The following is a 22,288-nucleotide window of genomic DNA, read 5'->3' on the forward strand; positions in this document are numbered from 1 at the left end:
ACAAACAGAACAACTACAAGCAAAACCCAGCACTGAATGCCTACACAGAGGAAAAAACATCCCAGATCATTCATTTTGGGGATCCCTATTTAACTCAGGACTAAGGAATTTGAAGGTAGGGTCACAAAGGGCAAAACATTTTTATTTGATGTTTAGGAAAACCTCATCTTCAGAATCATCTCCAGTTTGGATAAACATCTCCCGTGAGCAAACACCAGCCCATCACTAAAGCCATGTTGTGTTTGGGAATAGGGATCACTGCAACCTTATGGCTTAGAAATGGGCATTGCAGTAAGTATTAAACACACAATCCTCATGTGTTTTTTTGTCTTAAAACACTTGCAATTTACTCTGTAAACATTATGCTAGCAATTTCTTCCAACTAAGAATATCGAGTAGGTCACTGAAATGAATGCTTAAGGTTTTTTACATCCACCTCTTCTGCCCTTTAAACTGCAAACTGATTGTTATGCAGAAGGCTATTAATTTAACAAAGCATATTAAATCTCCCACTAGCACTGAGGGGCTTCTCCTGACTTAGCAACTTCACTGGTCTTTCCCCTTGCTAACTGCATAGATGATACCTCACTTGCTGTTAATTACAACTAGTATATCAACATTGATTATTTCCCCGATAACAGCAGGTGCGTGCAGAATTGAAGGTTTTCCCCACACTACCAGAAGGGTGAGAAAGTCCCCAACAGTCAGTGAAAGACAGGAGCGAGCACCTTTCCTGCAGACCTTTGTCTTAGTCCCTCACTTTATTTTCAGTAAATCATACTTTGCATAATCTCCTTTAGGCCCCGATTTCTGAAGGCATCTCTACTGAGTAAAGCTCATACAAAGGTATTTTCTTGAAGCACCAATCTATGCAGGAAGGTAAGGTGCTTTCTTTGAATACTCTTCAGCCCTTTAATCCCATGTACTAATACAATCAACTGAAGACAAACAAAAGGTAAATCACACCTGTTAAGCATATAACAAGCACCTGAATGCTTTTCCATCTTATTGAATTTTTATTTAAAGTTTACCATTATTTGTTACAGATATCTCCAGTTGGCATTCTTTTAAGCAGGAAAACAAAGTCAAAATGCAGGTTAGCAAAGACTCCCAACCAAAACATATTGTACAACCAAGCACATGTGCAACATATGGGAAGAAACGTGCCATCACAGATCACAATTGATCCCCTGCTGCAGTTTTTGTAACACACTAGCCAAGAAATTCCAGTAAGGATCCACCTTGAAACAAACTCAGGAATCAGCTCTCTGCCTCTAAACGTCTGTTTATCTAGAAATATTTATACACTTCTTTAAATTAAAGTTTCGTATAGATGACACAAGGATTCATGTGGCTATCACAGCTGCTTCTCAGCAGTGAACTCAAGAGGCTGCTGGAGATACATTTACATCAAAATTAAGGTATAAACGCAACTCAGGCACACATACATAAATTACCTTTGAGCTAGCTAGCTGGAGTAGGGCTAAAGGCATGGGCTACATTGGTAAGGCATGCAAGGCAGGCTAGAAATTCTATCTGAGAAATCAGGCAAGCACAACATAGCCAGATCATTCTGAAATCCACACTGATGTCTGCTACTGAGCAAGCTTTTTCAAGTGTTCAGGTGAGCAGATATAAGCCATCATCACACCTCACTTGCAATACAGATGACCCTTGAATCTCTGCTGCTTGTGCTGGAAGTGTGGGCACAACTCCTGGCCAGCCTGCAGCAGTTTGGCAGCACTTGCCCAAGCCAAAAGGCAACACTTCCTTTGACTTCCGCAGGTGTGAAGCTCAGGCACAGAGACACAGTATGAGGTTAGGCACTAAAAAACAGTGTTAAAAGTTTTGTGCTAGTTAAGGAAATAAGGACTCAGTTATGAATTTCAATACAAATAATATTAGGCCCAAAGGTGAAAACATTGGACATATGACTCAAAATATCTCAGCTTAAAAACAGATTTGAAGTGCTCTGCTTCCTTTTTATTGCGGTTATTAATATTGATAGCTCATCCACCAGTGACATTTTTTGTTTGAGGCACACTGTGAACACAATGTCTCCAAGCCTGAGCATTTCAGGGAGCAAGTCTCTAAGTACCATGAACAGTATTAATGAGTTGCATAATGGTAAACCACGTCCACCTTTGGCACATTGAGCTTTCCAGTAATTATCCATAACTCAGTACACTACTTGGGGAACAGATACCCCACAGTCCCCTGTGCCCTGAAGTTTTTATGCACACTAATTGTTAGTAATACCCTCCAACGACCTCCCATACAATCCTTTTAAACTGTAGCTGACTACCTAAGAGAACAGCTTTTTAATAACCCAGTTTTTCTAGTGGTACTTTAGGGGCTAGAGACCCCAGGCTGCAGTAAGGATTGCCCTGATGGAGTCCCTGTGGCAGGCCTTGGGAAGAGGGAGCCTGGCTCCGCATGGCATCTGGCATCCCCACTGCCTGCAGGAGGGCTCCAATGAGCATGGCCCTTTGCAGGGGGTGACAGGATTTGGGATAAGCCCAGGGCAGTGAGGGAAATATGGTGTCAGGTACATGGAAACATAAATGAGAAATTCACTTAGTTGTTCTAGCTAAAGCTATCGGAGATATAAAGCCATGACAAGAACGCATTGCTTTGGACAGGCATGCAGTTACGTCATTTGCAAGCAGGCCAAATCTTCAAGGTCAATTCTTGCCTTGATATTTTTCTTTAAAAAGAACATATTAAAGAGCGTCATTACAGCCTCAAATCGCTATCTAAATCACATAATGAGATCATATTCCCTTTTAATGGAAGAATCTTACTTCAAGCTTTAATGACATTTAAAAAAAACCAGACGACTGCAAGCCTCACTGATGGCTTTCTATGATATCCACCTCTGCCTTTATATAATTAAATTTAGAAAAGATTGTGCCTTGGGGCTACACTCCCACCACACAATTACTAGGAAATACCAAGCTAATTTTAATACCTGCTTTCATGCTTGATAGTGTCCTCCTGACATTATTCCCTTGTTTGTGAAATATTGCCCCCTTGTAACAAAGTAAAACAAAATCAGACTTCTATCTCAAGTCCCATTGAGCCATTTTCAGACTCAGGCTCAAAAAGAAACTGCAACATGGCAGTAAAGGCAAAGGTAAGGGCAGGAAAGGTTGTTTACAAACCATCTTACAAGAGAGAAAACAAGTGCTGCTCAATTTCACAAAGATTTTCCAGAATCAGTTTCAGGTTATTTATGTCATGAGCATTCACTGCCCCAAACACACGGTCACAAAGAACGAAATGGACAATCCTAAATGCCAAGAATTTTAGATTAGAAGTATATTTCTACCTTGACATCCTGTATAAGCACAAACTATATTTCCACCCAATGGCTCTGACCCCAAGCCCACTAAATTATAGCCGACCTGGCTCAACTGGTTCTCAAGAACAGCTAAGTGATGGAGAAATGACCACATCCCATGGTGCTCCAATCATGCTGAATTTTCCGCTCCTCTACTTTATTGTTTCTCTTGTCAGATTCAGACAGGCTCTGTAAACTTCAGGGGCCTTCACAAGGAGGGCTGAATAAACAGGGCCAAATAAATTTTAAGGAAGTGGATCTATTTTTTAAAAGATCCTTATATGCCCCTGTTTAGCTTTTCAGACTTCTGGGCGCTGTAGTATACCAAGATCTGCTGTACAGTGATTTAAATTTAGCATCCACCTATACTTCCTCTGATACAGCCACTCTCCCTGAAATTCTACAGGAAATTAATATATTGTGTATTTTTGCATAAACTTCACTGTTTCTCAGAGATGAGAGCATCAAGCTCTTCCTTCAACAATAGTTAAAAGATGGCACTGCAGTTATTTTGGTCCTAGATTTTTAATTAAAAATCTCTGTGGGAGGAAGGAAACTAGACAACCCACAAAGAGCATTTAGGGTGGAATTTATGCTGTGTTAAATGAGCCCAAAGGACTCAAACCGCGCACAGGCTGATGCAGCACGCACAATGAAACCCACTCTCAGCCTCAGTTCTCAAGCCAAAACCTTTCTGCGCCTACCTCAGTCCTTTCTTCTCTCCTAGTTCATCTGTGACTTACCTGGTGAAAACAAGGAGACAGGATAAACTCTTTGCACTGGCGCTTTCCTTTGATTCAGCTGGAGGGAGCTTTAGGCAGCTTTAGGCACAAAGGTGAGTGAACACACTCATGTCATACAAATTTAACCGTGCATTTGCCTTTCCTGATCTCCTCCTACCTGTTCAAATAATACTACCCCAATATTTTTGCCAGTGGCTACTCTGCTACTCGTACAACTGTCCCACTACCAGATGCAGCTGTGTACGTGCCAGGCATAAGCCAGACAGAAACGCTTTGTGTGAGTTATCAGCCATAAGCTAAAGCCCTGGAGAATCCCAGCAAGAAAGCAGTTACGACGAAGTGTGCATTTTGCCTCTGAATTCATTTCAATAAAAAAGGAAGGTCCCCAAGTGACTTAAATGTGCTTTGTAGTGATTGCAAGCTTCCTTTTTTAGAGCTTCTAATACATTTCAATGGTAATTAGTTGGAAACACCTGATACCGAAGACCTGAGTCACCTTTCCCTCATACTGCTTTTATACTGAAATAGTACCGATGGTGGCAGTGAAATTCCTCCTTGCTGATGCCAGCGTAAGCCATGGCAGGATCTGGCTCCTCATCTCGTGGGCAGCAAACCTGACGATACAGCTCTTGACAAAAGACAACAAATCTGAAAGCTGTGGAATTCAGAAAGAGGACTCTTCTCATCACTTGAAAGCTAACCTATACTGACACTGTCTTTTTTTGTCACTGAATGGAAAGATCCAAGCAAAAAAAAACCCAAACTGAAACAAAACAGTACTGCTCGGCTACAAACCCTCCTTGCTACAAGCACTGACAACTGGAAATACAAGGGGGGTCAAAAGCACCCCTGCCTGGAGAGCTGGGAATTCCCAGCTGGGGAGGGTAAGGAAAGCGCTATCCATGCAGCACACCACCAACACAAGGACATCTACGCCAGCTCCAGCATTGCCACAAGGGAGGGAGGAGAGTGCAAAGGAGGATATGGAGAACAAGGGGCACCTGCAGACCCCGATCTATAGATTTATGGATCACACGGACCTTCAACAACTCCATGTCAAAAATGTAAAGGTGGCTTTAAACAAACAAACAAAAATCCCTGCCTCCCACAAAAACACAAGCTGATGTCTGGCACAGAAGGAAGATCAGGTCCTCAGCATCCAGACTGGCCCTGGCTGAAAGGAAGCCAAACACAATGCAGCCAATTCACAGCATTTTCTTTATCGCAGTGCTAAGAGCAGCCATACAATGCTTTCCAATAAGGACACAGCAATTTATCACAGGGAGACAGGAGCTAGCAGGAAACACTCCCATTATCTCCGCTACGAAAAGGAAGTGGCAAGGAGAATGGCTAAAAGGTGACAGTTTTTATGAGGCCGGACTTCAGCCCTGCTCAGGGCTGACCAGCTCATCTTTTCCACACCAGAAAAAAAGTGATAGGCTTCAGCTGTGTGGGTGTTACAAAACAGGACTTAGAGTTGCCACACTATAACTTTTCAAGAGAAACAAACCAAGACAAATGAAAATATTTCAATAGCAACTGTGCTGTGCCAGATCCCCAGGCTGTATAAATCAGGGAAGTTTTGTGGCCTCCTTAGCAGGGTGATGCTGACCTACAGCGGTGAGCACAGGGCTGAGCATCCAACAGGTAGAAGGGAGGCAATCTCAGAGAGACCTGCAATGCCGTAAGGAGGTGGTGGAGGAGAACGAGAGCCCATTGTGCTTTCCGGCAACTATTTGGACTGTATTACAAAAGTAGGCTTCAAAGTGGTTGCTGCCTACAAGCTCCAAATGCAGAAGAGTTTGTAAACACAAGAGCCCAGATGGAAAAGATGTGAAAAGCTTGGGAGGGTAACAAGGGAAGGAATAAACAAATATCTCTGAAATGAAGTAAGGAAGCACTTAAAATGGCAGAAGGCTAGATGGCCTGTACAGACTTTGTGGTGCCTCTAAAAGGTACAAAACCTTTAACATCCCATGGCTGTGCGCACATACCAAGTTCCCCTACAGGGCATAAACAGAGACTCCCATTACCAGCTGCCAGTAATAAATACTATTGCTCGACTATTAGCAATCAGTCGGCACAGCAACCAAAAGTGCTAGGAGCTGTACAAACACATAATAAATAATTTCCCCTGCCTGAAAAAGCATATTGGTTTTCTAACCATCAGAGACAGCACTTGGACCCAAACATATTTGCTAAAGAGCAACAGACTACACCAGCTAAAGGTTGAGTGAAGCAGAGAAAACTAAAGAGTGTAACATTTTAATGTCTTCCCCTTGATCAGGTCAGCTCATTCAGTGTCTTTCCCAGCAAAACTAAATCTTCCACTGCTGTCATCTCTTCATCTTTACGGAAATGTATAAAAACGGATATTAATGACTTCTCTCCTGTGCAGCTCATAATGCATCACCACAGACACCAGTGATGCAATTGCTGTAAGGACGATTAGGTGTTTTATAATGAACAATTTCATATCTGGTTAAAAGTGGAGGCAACGAGACAATTAAAAGGAGCTTTTCAAAACAGCTCAACAATGGATTCTGCAGATTCCTGTGGGAGCAGGGCTGAGCTGATAGTGCTTCTGTCTGTCAACCCCATGTAAACTGTCCTGACTGCAAGCCTCGCTGCCAAGAACTGCAGGCAAGGACCTGTCTGACGCCTCTGCCTCTCCTTCCAGGGCTGCCAATGTTGCTGGACTCTTTAAGGAGAAAGATCAGCTGTTGACAGCCTGTGGCTCCCACCTGATGCCAAGAGAGCAGGCAAAACCCATGAGTCAGCTCAAGGAGAGAAGTAATCTAAACTAGCAAAAGGACCGTCACAGATCACTCTCCTCCTAGAAAGCAGCAGCAAAGATCAGGGTGAGCTGGGTTACAACCCAACTGCAGATTTGACCAAGGTCAGCTGCTTGCTCTTGATGACCATATGCCAGTTTTACCAACTGCTGCCTGCCTGTGCCACCCCAACAGCCCCAGCACCACACAGTCGCAGCCCCAGCCTGCAGGCAAGAGCCCGAGCCCCAGCCCCACTCATGGCAGCCACCTCCACCACCATTGTCAGAGTCATGGGGAGTCAATGAGCTTGGAGAAAAAACAGCAAAGAAGCTTTCCTCCATGCTCCGTGAAACAAGCCACTTGCAGTTCAGAAAGCTGCTGCCGAAGCAGTGCTCAGTCTGGAGGTAATGAAGTTGAGAAACGCAGCGTTGAAATGGCACTCACAATAAGCAAAGGTGGGAATTAAATGAGATGGAGGTGACACTAACTCATAGGAGGAAACTATTAGGTTCCATGAAGATTTATTTCCCTCAACAGCCCAGCAAGGTAACTGTGCCAACATGCAGCACAATAAAGCACATTCCTCCCCACAAAACTTTGCAGTCTCCTAACAGCACCAGCTTCTCCTCCCCACAGACTCCTTTACCTCACCATCAACCTGTCTTAAAATAACCTCTTACCTTGCAGAAGAAAAGGGTCATATCCATTTATTTACGCTGTAGTAGAAGAAAACCTAGAAGTTTTAGTTGGGTCCCAAGTTTCCAAACACCTGTCAGTCATGTGCAATTAAGACAGTTCCTCTCCAGAAGACCCTAGTCTGTTGGTGGCACTGCCTTCCCCCAATTACTCTGAATACAAAGTGTTTCCCATTACCAAATGTATTTCTCCTTTGCCTGAAACACCAGGAGTCTTTCCTACATGGTTCTTGCTACAAGGCACATACCGATCATCTAGATTAGCAGCAGTACTGGGAAAAAACCACCAATAAATCATGATATTTGGGATTATAGTATCCAATTGGAATTTTTTAAAGTTTCTCTCTGTACCTGTTGCCCATTGATCTCCGGACTGCCCTGCCCTGCCGATGACTGAGGCAGATGACCACAGATATGAATGCTGAGTATTTCACAGCCACCAGGCACTCACTTTTCACTGTTGCAAGTGGCTTTTCAGGACTCAGATTTTCAACGTTGCTAGAACACCTCTGTATTTCCCTGCCAGCTCAAAGGCACTTCCAAGTAAGCATTACTGGAATTTGCATCTCTGCCATGGCCCTCTTACATTACCAATATGCTGCAAATAAAAACAAAGGTCAGCAACCAGTCTGAAAGTGAATATAGTCTTATGTACTTTATTTAAAAATAAACTACAGCCATGACTCACAGTCATGACTTTATAGCCAACACTGACCAGTTCTTAGTTTCTTAACTGTGAATACATAATAACAGTAACACTAAGTCTTTCCACTGTACCTCCAGTCACAAAGACAAGATTATGAATACACGGCACATTCAACACTCGCTTGTCAAGGAGTTATTGAGGCAGTCTGCAGACCAAGACTTGTTCTATACATGACTTTGTACCAGTTCACCCATGTTAAATTACAAGTATTATTTGCTGGTATATTTCTGCCAATACAAGGAAAGTGTGGATATAATCAGAGCCAAATAAAAGTGCTCTATACTGGAACAGCTTGTTCTGCTTTCCCACAGGGGAACAAGCTACGCTGGTATAAGCATGTTTATACTGGCGTACCTGAATTCACACTAGGGGAGGGTTATATCAATGTTACAGAACAGTAGTTAAAAGTAGTGCAACTTGTTTACATAGACAAGACCTAATTTTGTAGAGGACTTGCTCCTGATCTTGAAATCACTACTAAAACTCCTAATTCTACATGCAATCTAGACACAGAGCAGAACTGGGCTGATCAGGGGTTTAGCTTAATAAAATATACCACAAATCAAGATACCACTGAATAATAATAATAAATAACAATAATAACAACAACAACATAAGGAGGAGGCATACTTTCATGTGGACTCTCACTAATAAAGCCAGTTACATCTAGGGGACTCCATCCCTTTAGACAGGTGAGAAGTTACCCAAGTTATTTAGCAGCAGAGGGCAGTAAAATGGCCAACCTCGTTATATCAGACCAAATTCGTGAAAATGTCAACTGATGAAGCAAATCACAGAATGCTACTGCCACAGCTGCTTCTAGCAGAATTCAAGCCTCAAGGGAGCTGAGTGCCAGTATTTTTGAGCAGACAGGCAGAAATGCAAATAGGGTGTTTAGGTACTTCTAAATCCATTATAGACAGTTCCTGCCAGTCAACAGTTCCCAAAACATAAGGCTACAAATGTTCAAAGAACCCACTGCATTTGCATGAGACACGTCCAGCCTCAGAAGCACAGGGATGGAAACAATGAAAGAAGGGGAGACTGGAAGGAGGGGAATGAGAGAAGAGGGGAGGAGAGGAGGGCAGGTAAAAAAGGAGAGACTGTAAGGCATAAAGAGTGAGCCTACATGAAGGGAGGATTTTAAAGAGCTATAGGAAAGTAGAAAGGCTGGGATCAGTCTCAGGGAAGGAGGCAGAAAGGACACTCACCGCAGCACTCACTGTCTCAGATGGCAATCACTCTCCTCTCCCACGAGACACCTGCATTCAGAGCCACCATCCCTACCCCAGATCCTCGCCGCCTGCTACGTGCACAGAGGCTTTCTGGTCCCCTCCTGGATGCTACACTCCTCCAAGCTGCAGATCAGCACAGGACCCAGAGAAGACACCCGCACTCAAAGTCTCTGCTCCAGGGGCACATGGCAATGAAACACACCTCCCACATGCTGCCAGCACGCTGTCTATGATCCCAGCTCTCGCTCAGAAAACCAGAGCGACTCTCTAACCACAGTGACTGTGGAAGAAAATCCTGAAAAGAAGCGCAGCATGATTCAACCCAGCAGCATGTCCAAAGAAAGCCTGAAATGACAGCCCTGATGGGTGTGATCTGCTGCTGTTTGTCAGGGGAAGTTTAAACTGCAATGCCCATCGACAATAATTTAATTGTCAGCACTGTTAACAGTTTCATTGCTGATCAAAGCAGCTGGGCAGCACCAAGAAAATTAGAGCCAGTTGCAGCCACTTATCAAAGCACACCAGCAATAAATAATCTGCAACTCTGACAGACTGTATTCCTGTCACACATAATCTCTTGCACTCTTTCTGTTTCTTTTTAGTGGCTTCTTAGCACACAGAATCACTGTGCAATCAGAAAAAAAATACCCAGTTCACTCTTTTCTGTAATTAATTTGTAAGGAATAAAGTAAATCCTTGCAACAGTGGGCTGGCAGTGGTGGAAATCACTCGGTGCATTCTGCGCAGGACTCAGATACACCCGAGTTTGACAAAGATTTCTCAGCTGATGCAGCTGAGCACAGTAAAAGCATCATTTCCTAAGCTGCACAGAACCTAAACCTGCCATGCAGAGGCAGGTTTGCCAAGCACAGGCGCAGACATCGCGCACACTAGCACAGTATGACTGCTTTAGCTTTAAAAATAGTCTGATAGATGTTGCTAGTTACAGTATCCTGTAGCAATTGTACACATATTTTAGTAGGCAAGCATGCTTAATTACAGCCCCGCTTCTTCCTGCATCATTCCGCGTCTGGAAAATATCCGAATGTTTTTCCTGCGTGGGTTTTCCCGATATTGCTAAATTAAGTGACAAGCACAAAACACACACCTCAGCCAAAGCTTGCTCCCAAGGCTGTTTGTGTTGCTGCTGTTCTCTGCAGCATGTGCTCTCTCCTGGCCCTCACAGTCTCACAGTGAAGGAACAGTTTTGCAAATAACATCTATATCGGCTGGTGTCACCAGCTGCAGTGTATCAGCCTGTGTCTTGCTGTATACAGTTTTACAGTGACTTGTCTGGGTTTGTGTCAGATCGGATTCCTCCAAGACATCTGGCTTGATGTGACTGAAAACAATATGAACTAAAAAGCTTTGGAAGAACTCCCACTTGTTGCACTGATTTCTCATGAATAACTGATATTCAAAATGATGCAAAATTAAGATGACAGTGATAATAGTAACAATAAGAAGCCAGCATTTCCGAGGTATTTTACACCTTCAAACTACTATGTAAACAAGGATTAAAACGTATGCATAAACACCACCTTCTACACTTGACAGTCCATAGTTTGCTGAAGTCGCCACATCTGCTGAGACATGAAGATCTTTTATTAGATCAGAAATTTCAGCTATCAGAGACACTGTCGCTGTGGGAAGCTGTTGAAATCCTTGTGGGAGGCAATGCTCATGTGTCAGGCAGCACGAACACTGCTGGGATCCTAACGCTGCCACCTTGGAGGAAGTGATACACCCTGCAGGCTCCATGCAAGGATCAATGCTGAGGCTAGGGATCTGCAGCCCCTCTCCCACACGGGGCTGGGAGAACCAGGGCACCCAGAGACACTGCCTACGTGTCTTGCGGTAACCAAGCAGGGGTACACAATGTGCACAGAAAAAAGCCCAGCCTCATTTAAGAGGGCAGAGAAATCATGCAGTAAGTTCTGGCAGTAAATGACACAAAGAGTGGAAAGTAACTTATTTTTACTGCATGTACTAGAAATGGTCTGGGCCAGGGGCGCAGTAAATCCACCCAGCGCATCTGGGGTCTGGGAGCCAGTGTCCAGACAAGATTGTTTTTCTCGCTTTCAGACAGTTGTTAAAGGAGCCCTCTGTGATTGGGCATTATGAGCTGAAAGAAAAAATTGGGATGAATTTGAAAAGAAAGGCTCACAAGCAACTGGCACTACAAGGGGTCTGAGGTCTCCATTGAGCCAAGAGGATGCAGGCGGGCTCCTGGCTGGGAAGGATACCCCGAGGCCATGCTAGTTGTGAAGGCACAAGGGATTTTCGAGGGCACAAGAGACAAGGAGCTGCCAGGAACAGTTTTGTCCAGGAAAAAGGTTTGATGGTCTCTGCAGGTCCCTTCCAGCCCTATGATTCCTTTGGTTCATAATTCCCCCGTTTTCATTGCCCTGCACTGCAAAGATAAGTCAGTCTTTAGCACTTGCTCAGGCTGTTTGACATTTGCAGCAATGCCAGCAAATCCAACAGCGCTGCAGCCGGTCGCCTCTGAGAGACGGTGAGGAATTTTTGAACGGGTAGATGCAGAGGCAGCTCTAAGCAAGCCCTTCACTGTATTGAACCACTAATGTCACAGCAACCTGGAGGCTCCCCACAAACTGTTTTGGACTGTGGTCTGCCCTTGGCAGCCACAAGAGTCGCTGGCTCCATGCAGGGCATGACAGTCCGGAGAGGGAAACTGCCACTGCATTACTTGTGAGCAATGACGCAGCTACCTCCACCATCTCAGCCACACCAAGAGGAAATTCTCAAATTTCTTCCCAGAAGGAAGCTATTACACCTCCCTTCTAAGGTGTCCTGCCTCTTCCTTACACAGCCTAGTTCTGCAAACTGGTATGTGGTTGCTCTCTTGCTAGCTCATACCGCTCGGCTGGACTTTGGTCAGTGGTAACTTGCTTGGGGTCAGTGCGGACAGGATCAGTCTTAACGCTTCTTGATCTTAAAGAGACTTGCTTGAAAGTTGTTTTCCACGTGCCTGGTAATCACGTTCCCACTGTTTCTTTCTTTGTTTATGCTCCATTTCTGCCGAGCAACAGCTTCCTTCCTGTACTTGGAAAAGCACGTCTGGGTCCTCAAGCTTATACCAGGTGATTTTCTTTTTAAGTTTGGCTGTACTGTTTGCCTTCCTCAAAAGCATGTGAAACATCTTGATCTTCAAAAAATAAAAGACAACAGTCAAACAACTGTGGACAACAGACCACTATTAAATGCTGTTAGAAAAAGGGCAAGTAGCACATGCAGCTTTGTGTTGCTAAATTAACAGTGTAAAAACAGAACAAAGAGCAGCTCATGGTCCAGTAGCGAAGCTGCTTTCAAAGACACTACAAATTGGGAAGAGCTTGTTAACCTGGCTAGGAAAATCTCAGCACACTCCCGCCTCAAAGTCTACGCCGGCCCTTTTCCTCTGGGCGTGACTTACTTAGCCAAAGACAATGCTCAAGTAACATAAAACACAGCTTCTTCCTACACCGAAGTAGCAAATGCATCTCTCTTTGTGTCTTCTGATTTCCTGGAAAAAAAAGGCACACCTTTTTCCTTCAAATCCCTCTGAATCACGGAGCGGATGGGCAGTCCTTTAACCCTCTTCTGGCCAGGCAGCAGGATGTAGGCAGTGCTGGGAGAGACTCCCTACATCCCTGCTCAGCCCTCCAGCCCCAGGAGCCTTTGGCCATCCCAGTGCGGAGATGCCATGACGTCTTCTCCAGTGGCTCTGGAAAGGATGGCTTAGCACAACTGAGCCTACCAGGCCTTCCCCTGTTTGTACACTCTGCATGGTGTATTTCTAGCTCTAAAAAGACCAAACCAAAGCAGACAAGCCAGAAACAACATATTTTTCTTTCTCATTGTAAATCTGGAATCCTTTTGAAATATCATTGAGGTGAAAGAGATTTGGGCTTTGCATTTTTTCAGTGGTTACAGAGTGCAAACACACACATATTGACACAAAAGCAACATGCCAGGCTCTACAGAGCTGCTTTTCCATTAAGCAAGATGAGGAGGAGACAGAGGAAGAATTGCCTTCTGGTGTGTGCTTGGCCATGCTTTCTCACTGCTTCCAGACTCCCCATTAACTGCACATTTTCACAACTGCACATTTTGGAATGACACAGGCAAGCTCTCGGTTTCTAGTAAGCAGCAGATTAAACCATTTTATATCCAGAATTTTGATAAAGAAAAAACTTTTGGTTCTAAATTGCTGTTCTCAAACATTCTTACAATATCTTTCATGCTGCACCTTCTCATGCTATTTTCAAACTAAAGCTATTTTTTTAAACAAATATAATTAATTCACCTGTTTTCTTAAACAGCTTCCAAGATGCTCTGTAAACAGGGCCAAGTCTTAACCAGCTCCTTATCATGCCATACATAAAAAAAAAGTATAGAAACTAACATTTCAAACAAAAAAATACATGCTTTTACTGCTATGATTTAAGACAATTCTTAATAGGTTGCGCCAGTGACTTTACCAATACGGCAGCCAAACAAATCTCCTGCTATTTCCCTAATTCCATACACTCATCTCAAGCCTCTCCTATATTTAAAATGGCTGTTGCAGTTTTTATTTGACATTCAGATATATCAAGACAACCATAGGTATAAAACAGAGGCCATAGAAACCAAATAAGGTTCTGACAACAACTTCAGCAGTGACAGCATTTCACACAAGAAGTATAATTTATCCCAGTTCTTTCATTTAATCCTATTTCTCTCAGTTGCGTGTGACAATGGCCTGCTCCTGTGGCTTCACTGAAGTCACTCCTGATTTACACTGGTGACAAGGAAATCAGCGTGCAGACGTGCTCCTGGCTGCCCCAAGCACCAGCTGGGAGAAGGAGCTCCTCTGGGAAGGGTCTGCTCTCTCGCACTGAAACCACCACAGCTTTGCTTTTGAGGAAGCCCTGGGTCAGAGGGAGCAGGCTGGAGATATGCCAACCCTCCTTTATTATGCTAACAGTCCTACATGCTAAAGAGCGCCTTTTGCCTAAATAGCACCCTTTTCTGTCTGCAAATTAATAGACCCACAGGAAGTGGGTTATTGACAGTACTAAGGCATGCTTGCTGCTTTATGTGAAGTACAGCTTTGATGGGATGCTGCTTTTGACCAGCAATGCTGCCGCTGTCAGCAATTTAGCTCATGTAAAGAAAGTAATCTTTCTAAATCAGAGCACTCTCATTCCTGAAGCATAATAGAATTAGCAACAGCACCGATGCCATAACCAGGTCTGAAAAGGTGACTGCGGGCTTTTCTATGAATACAGTCCCCTGAAAGAACACAAATTCAGAACTTGACTGATCTGTAGCATTAACATCTATTATACAACACAGGAACTTCCCTGCCACCACCACTATCAATGCATGTGATGCTTTGCTATTCCACTACAGAGCTGACTTTCAGAAAAGCCATATCTTCATGCCCTCACAGGGGCTCCACTGTACCTAAGCAGTAAAATACTGTACAAGGTATACAAGGTAGAAAAGTGAGAAAATGCAAGGTGTTATACTCTAGCAGCAATGGAAGGATCAGATTAGAGAGGTACCATTCTGGAGATTCACAGACAGACACTTGAAGATACTTTTTTTTTTAAAAAAGAGAGAGTGAAAGAATTACAGCCAGTATTTCTTATAGTTCAAAGAATCCAGGATCCCAGGAGTCAAGAGAGGCTTGCAAGGACAGCTAGCCAGAAAAGCATCTGAAAATAAAAGCTATCAGAAAATAATAGAGAAGCCTCAAATGGCAGCAATGGGGGAGAACTAAGAGCAGCAAGAATATGTTCACCACCCATCCCTCTAGGCAAATTACTCTTCCCAGGATGTTTCTGGCTAACAGGCTAATCTTGGAAATACCTTTTTTACATTCTCCGCACCTGTTTCTGGGAATGTAGCTATGAAAAATAAGCCTGCTAGAAAGTACAGGTAGGTCTGGGCCTTTGGGCCCTAGTTTTGGAGAAAATGCAAACCTTTTTCCAAGTATTAGGTCCCATGATCCAGGAAGAAGCAAGAAGATAGCTAATGTGTCTATAAATCTTGCCACATCTGATCGCTGCTTCCAAATTCTCCATTAACAATTTGGTGAGTGTCCAGTAACAGGAGGTTTTCCAGGGCTAGGACACTGAGGAAATACCACTGTGTGAAATGTGCACTATTGTAATGATATTCCCAAATGACACGATGTAGTCAAGAGAGGATTTGTGCTTGGCAACCAGTTAGCCTGAATCACTGCCATGGTGCCAATAAATGAGAGTGTTTTGATTTTGGGAGGTTGTTCTTTTTCCTCAGTTTATTTTAATAAAAAAAACTGCAGGAAGAAGTCTCTTTCTTCAAGGCAGACTGCAAATCTGCAAAGGAGAAGGAAAGAATAGGAGAGAGTTTGTCTTTGAAAAGTAAAAGCCACCACAGAACTGTGAACCAAGATGCAGTTTCATGCCCACGGAAACCAGCAAAGCTCTAGCCAAGCTGGAAGGTACAGAGAGTCTAGCGACACACCCCATGAGGACTCACATGCACACAGAACCCTCTGCAGCACCCAGCCCAGTCTTGAGGAATTACAGCAGCATGGTTCACTTGCAGCAAGAGCAGGACTGCGCTGCCAGAGCAACACTACCCTACAAAGATCAGCCCCACATCGGGGGCAAACAGGGGAAAAGTAGATGGGCAAGCCCAACTACCCAACTGCTGCCAGCAGAAAAGAGATGAAGAGGACTGGCAGCCCCAAGAGCTGCTGGGTTGAGAACTGAAGGACAACGGCCATGGCTGGGCGAGTTCAGTAAGCCATGGGCAAATGGGTCACTAAACCAGGCAAACCAGATGCTCAGCCTGTTGAAAATCAGGGCAGAAGCTACTGGGACCCTTTTCAGAGGCCACTGCACCCCAGCGCAGAGTGAAGGCAGGACAAGGGTGCTGCTTGCCCACCCAAGTCCTCTCCTCTGCTCCCACCAGCTATAGAGCACAACAGGAGGTTTAGATTGAAAAACTCCGTATGGTGAAACATGTGCAGGCTGCTACAAGGAAAAGTAAACTTTCTAAACACACTGACCTGTCATTATTATGTGCAATCCTGAATTGTTTGCTGTAACTTTAGTTACTGAAAGAGGTAGGAAAAAATCACCCTTTAGTTTTATACATACTGTGAGAAAAAGACAGCAAAAGCGACAAAGAGGAAATTGTTTTTCCCTGTTGCCTAACAGGCAAGAGCTGAACTCCAACTGACTTCTGCAATTAAGAAGGGAGAATGAAAAAGTGTTGTTTATTAAATCGTGACCTTGCCTTCTCAGCAGTGTCAGCCTGCTTCCATGAAACAGCATGTCTCCGCAGCTTTGGAAGGGTTTTGTTCCAAATCCAATCACTCATTTGCAAAAATTGTAACTGCATCCACAGCTTTTGTCCATTTTCAGATTCACACTTAGTGCTTGGTGCCAAGACGTTTTGTTCTAAGTACTTCTTTATAGTAGCATACCACAGAGGACTTCTGATAAGAAACAGGGCCACTGAGGATAAAATGGCACAAGAAAGGCTTTTCTTGGTAAGATTTATTCAGATTTAACAAATTCCAGCAAAAGACATATTTATCAAAACCTTCAGAAACTCAGCTTTCAAATGTTCAAAAGCTTGTGGGTTTGTATCAGAAAACTTGGTAGACTGAAGTAATTTTCATGCCTCCTAACATGACTTTGATCCTACTTTACACAATAAAAACCATGTACTTCAGACCATGCCAATAACTTGTTCAATGGTCAGTTTTTTCAGCACAGCCAGTGCTGACTAGTTGAATGTATTGGGCACTTACAGTTAATGCAAATTAAGCCTAATGAGCAGTTTAATGTAACTGCTTAAAGATGAGTTTATTGTCTGGAGCTACATGAGGATACAGTGTTTCATTAAACTAGGAAGGAAGGAACACCCATAAAAAGTAAACCACCTTATTTCTTCCAACACTTTTGTTTTCATTGTGGCCTTTTACAGAGACAAACATTGTGTATTGTAGCTTAAAATGAAGCCAGAACCATGGGACTGCATACAAGATAACCGATGTGTCAGCTTTTTTTGAATCCAGCTATAAGCAACCAGAGTCAGAAACAGCCTGTTCTGCTCCCTGTTCATGAACCCTTTTGCTTTAATGCTTTCAGATCTACAAGGTTTTGCTTTTAAACCAGCTCCCAGAAAGAAAAAGATGTTATAGGAATGGTAAGAAAGCCAATAACAGAGCCAGATGCAGTAAGAAACAACAGAGAGAGTCAAAAACCTCAGTAAAGGTTACTTTAAATACCATTATCTCTGTTGGTAAAGAACGTACCAGACAAATGGAGCCAGATCCACAGCTGGTGAACTGACTTTGATGCAAGTGAGGCTATTTACATGATGTCTTTTTATGTTTAGCAGAGAGCAGGATCTGTTCAAGAGGGCAACCGTGAGGCTCGAGGCTGTCTTTGAAGAGCTAACATACCATTTCATGCTACAGATAGCTGGGTATCATGTGTTTCATTGGCTTCTGGTTTTAAACTGTGCTCCTGTGGTTAAGCAGAGTGGCTGCACAGCAAGGAGGGAATGACTCGCAACCAAAGAGAACCGCCAGTGCCTGCACTCCAGCTAGGAGAGTGCTGTATGTGCCAGAGGCTCAGGAGTATGACATGTGGCAGCTAACTTTGTCAGAATGAAGACAGTCAGGCTTGAACCCTGTGATTTAGAAAATAGCCTTTCCCTTGAAAGGGTGGACACCCAAAAGAAGGACCTCTGGCCCCAAGTCTGCTCTCCACATCAAAGGGCATGTTTCTAAATCTAAAGCAAGAGTGCTCAGAAGAAATGTTTCTGACAGAACATGCCATTTTTAAAGTGGCAATGTAACTCGTTTGCCAAAGGATTTTTTCTCTGAAACTAGAGATAAGCCTGTTATAGACTCTTCTGCCAAGAAAAATCCTTTTCTGCAGCTGTGCCATCAGTGACTCAGAGATTCCCTGGTGCCGAGTCCCCAGACTTGTCCCATTGGTGACCCAGTGGCAGCATGGGCAAGAAGGGGAGATCCACTCAAGAAAGTGGGGAACCAGAACTGACACATCTGAGCTGTGTTGGCTTCTGGAATATTTTTTCTTTTATTAAACAGAGTAAATACATCAGTGAATGCAAAAACAGATTGTGAGCTGTGATCCCATAGCTGGAACGTGGCAGTGGAGGAAGGGCAACACAAATGCTCTTTCTCTGCAGCTCCCTGCATCGATCAGCTCGTGACCACAACAGTGGAAGACAAGACCTATGTAGTCCTCATGCCCACTGCTCCTGGTCTATGCATTTTACGGCTTTTCCAAGTGGACTGAGTTCACGGACTGCCATTATTCAGTTTAGGGTCTGACAACAGGAGAAATGGTGCAAAGTGCTTCCCTGTGGGGACAGGCAAGCAGGTGGCTAACCTGGGACCTGGTGGTAGAAATCAGTCAAGAAATAAAACAAGCCAAGTGTACATTTAATCCCTTGAAATCTGGCTTCAAATCTTGAGTTCACAGCTGGTGAACCCCAGGTCAGGATTTCCAGGGATGTTAAATAGGCCTCGGATAGCTTAATGTGGCCTGGAAGGGCCACATCCACATTACAAGCTCAGGACCAGAACATGCTTTGCAGGACCATGGCATTAAGGCGGTGCTTGGGGAAAGCCAAACCTGCAAAATGCACCAGTGAACGGGGCTGAAACGCGTTCAGTGCCATCTGCGCCCAACCCACCCAGATCTGCAGGCAGGACCAGTTGGGCTGACACCATCACACTCCTCACAGTCGAGGCCTTCGTCTCCCTCCTGAGTGCTCTGGGCAACAGCTGACAGTGACAGCACAACGGAGGTGTTACAATGTGGATGAAGCTGGACAGAAAGTAGCCAAGAGGCTGGTTTTTGCTTAAATCTCTGGCTATGTGATAACATCCACCATACCCTAATGGTTCAGTGGCAGAAGGATCCAACACAAACTCTCCACAACTGCACACACAATACATACATGTATATATGTCCTGGTTTCAGCTGGGATAGAGTTAACTGTCTTCCTAGTAGCTGGTACAGTGCTATGTTTTGAGTTCAGTATGTGAAGAATGTTGATAACACTGATGTTTTCAGTTGTTGCTCAGTAGTGTTTAGACTAAAGTCAAGGATTTTTCAGCTTCTCATGCCCAGCCAGCGAGAAAAGCTGGAGAGGCACAAGAAGCTGGCACAGGACACAGCCAGGGCACCTGACCCAAACTGGCCAACGGGGTATTCCATACCATGTGATGTCCCATCTAGTATAGGAATTGGGAAGTGGGGGCGGGGGAATCACTGCTCGGGGACTGGCTGGGTGTCGGTCGGCAGGTGGTGAGCAATTGCACTGCGCATCATTTGTACATTCCAATCCTTTCATTATTGCTGTTGTCATTTTATTAGTGTTATCATTATCATTATTAGTTTCTTCTTTTCTGTTCTATTAAACCGTTCTTATCTCAACCCACGGGTTTTGCTTCTTTTCCCAATTTTCTCCCCCATCCCACTGGGTGGGGGGGAGTGAGTGAGCGGCTGCGTGGTGTTTAGTTGCTGGCTGGGGTTAAACCACGACAATATATTACACACGCACACTAATACATATATATGCATACACACATGTATGGATTCAACACAATACTCATCCTGACAGAAAGGCAGCAAGATCTACCCACAATATTAGCAGTGATGATATCTTAATTGATTGCTATTTCAAGACACTGTCACTAGGAAAGATTTATATACCTATCACTGTGCCTGCCCATGCAATTAGTCTGTCTTTGTGCCAAATGATATTAATGGACAATGAATGGAAAATTTATATTAAAAAAAAATCATTCACAGGAAAAAAAATATTATCTATGTAGATACATTACCTATAACAAAAGAGAAAGCTCAAGATTGAGAAAGTTTGGTGCTATAATTCCATGCATAAAAAGCATCAGAAAATTCCTATTACTGCATCTCAACTCTTGCATATCAAAATTTTCTGCTTATAAACAAAAAAGATCACTGCAATTTAATCAGCAAGGTAGTAGTACAGATTAACTTATGGTGTGTGGAGAGGCATAGTTAAGGTTATGAACATGCATTAAAAGTAACTTCGAAGTGATAGAATCAAACTAGAAAAATCAATCATGACTGCAAAAATTTATACTTCACAAGAGCTTAATGTCAATTGGTAGGTTCCTCCAGGAAACTAAAATAGGAAATTCCCCTATCATGCCCTTCTCTAGATGGACAAGCACTACTGAGACACGAAGGAACTGCAGGCACCTTCTGGTGGCCTGTAAGAGGCTCTGCATCCCAGGCTGGACCCAGTCATGCACACCGCAAAGGAAGCGAATCAAAAGTGAACATGCGGTCTTCTACACCTTTCCAGGGGAACACTCCAATGAAGCTACACAGCATGACTGACGATTTGACCTCAAACTCTGACTACTCCATATTGCGCTACAGAGGCTATAAATGAAATATTTTTACATTCACTTCATAGAAATTATGTTACAAAAATTAAATATATCAGAACTGTGAAAAGCACTAGGTGTTCATTCTCCCTAAAGAGAACAATAGCTAAATTTCTGCTGGCTCAAAACCAGCAAGTTGCTCTTAATACTGCAGTCTCCATCTGGGAGCACTTCCAGTCACTAAGCTAGCAAAAGCTTCTCTTTGATCCTGAGTCACCAGTGAGCTACGGCAGTATCTGGTCTTAAACAAAATCACTGCTAGGATTTTCCTGACGAAAAAAGGGCTTCCCTCTTCTTCCATCAACTCACCTCACAGTCCTTACATGACATTGACACAAAACAGAGCTCTGGCTTCAGAAAAACACATCTTCTTGGCATCTCACGAGCTCTGTGCACTGAGTTGACTTTTACCAAAACAGAAGAAAATTTCCTTTAATTAGACTACTCAGATCAATTGAACATTGAAGGAGCTAACAAATCCAGGCATCTTTATCAATGCAAATAAAACAATAATTATGAAGCATCAGGGTTCAGATCCTGCCCTGGTGAAAGCTGGAATCACAGCACACCATAAAATCCATGCAGGTTTCTTTTCCAGGACAGTCTGAGTCCATGCACCTAAGTTAAGAGCAGAGCAGTGGTTCCTAAGCTGCCACAGCTGGACACTGCTCCATTGAAATCACAATTCATTTACAACAGGGAGTTGTTTTCACAAATGTTCCCTGAATAAATGAGGTAATCCCACTGGAACCATTCTAGTGCAAGAGGTATCTTTTTTAATAGGGACCAATCTCTGATAGTCTCCCACACAGTGATTAATGCTGTACTCCACAAATAGCCTGACTGATCTGAATGGGTGGTTATGATGAGTAAGGTACTACTCATGGTGAGCAAAGGTGATACAAAAATCTGTTTCTTTCCAGTTATCAGAAAGAGGTGGCCTTCTACTATTGCATATATGAGACTAATGGCATGTAGGGAACTGACTCATGTTTTAGGTGTGTCTTATCTTTAGAAAGACTATTACACACACACAAAAAAAAAAAAGAAAAAAGGGAAAAAGTGGATTTTTACCTTGTGTACAGAGTGGATTCAGTGTCTTTAGGTAAGCAGGGAATGCGATTCCTGTGTCCTCTGCTTTACATAATTTAAATGACAGATATACACGCACAGGTACGTTGAACACATGACAGCCTGCCACAAGTGTTTGCTGATGAACATATTGAGTCAGTAAGTTTCAAATATCTAAAAAGGGCATTGGACATGGTAATAACCCATCCTGGAGCCGATACTTCCTGCTGTCCTCACACCAAACAACAGCC

At 43.5% G+C, this 22,288-nt stretch overlaps 1 protein-coding gene across 5 annotated transcripts in view; it reads right to left on the bottom strand.

Moving 5' to 3' along the window:
- OSBPL5 (oxysterol binding protein like 5) overlaps positions 1 to 22,288 on the bottom strand; it is a 190,262-nt gene that overhangs the window by 77,754 nt on the left and 90,220 nt on the right. Inside the window, exon 1 of one of the 5 annotated variants that reach the window (XM_052811123.1) lies at positions 9,473 to 9,493. The exons of the other annotated variants lie outside the window; for them this stretch is intronic. The gene's annotated coding sequence lies outside the window, so the exon portion shown is untranslated. Of the gene's footprint in view, positions 1 to 9,472; positions 9,494 to 22,288 lie in introns of those variants that run through there. 5 annotated transcript variants of the gene reach the window in all.

Source organism: Harpia harpyja, chromosome 16 (assembly GCF_026419915.1).
Source record: "Harpia harpyja isolate bHarHar1 chromosome 16, bHarHar1 primary haplotype, whole genome shotgun sequence".
Lineage (NCBI taxonomy): Eukaryota > Metazoa > Chordata > Aves > Accipitriformes > Accipitridae > Harpia > Harpia harpyja.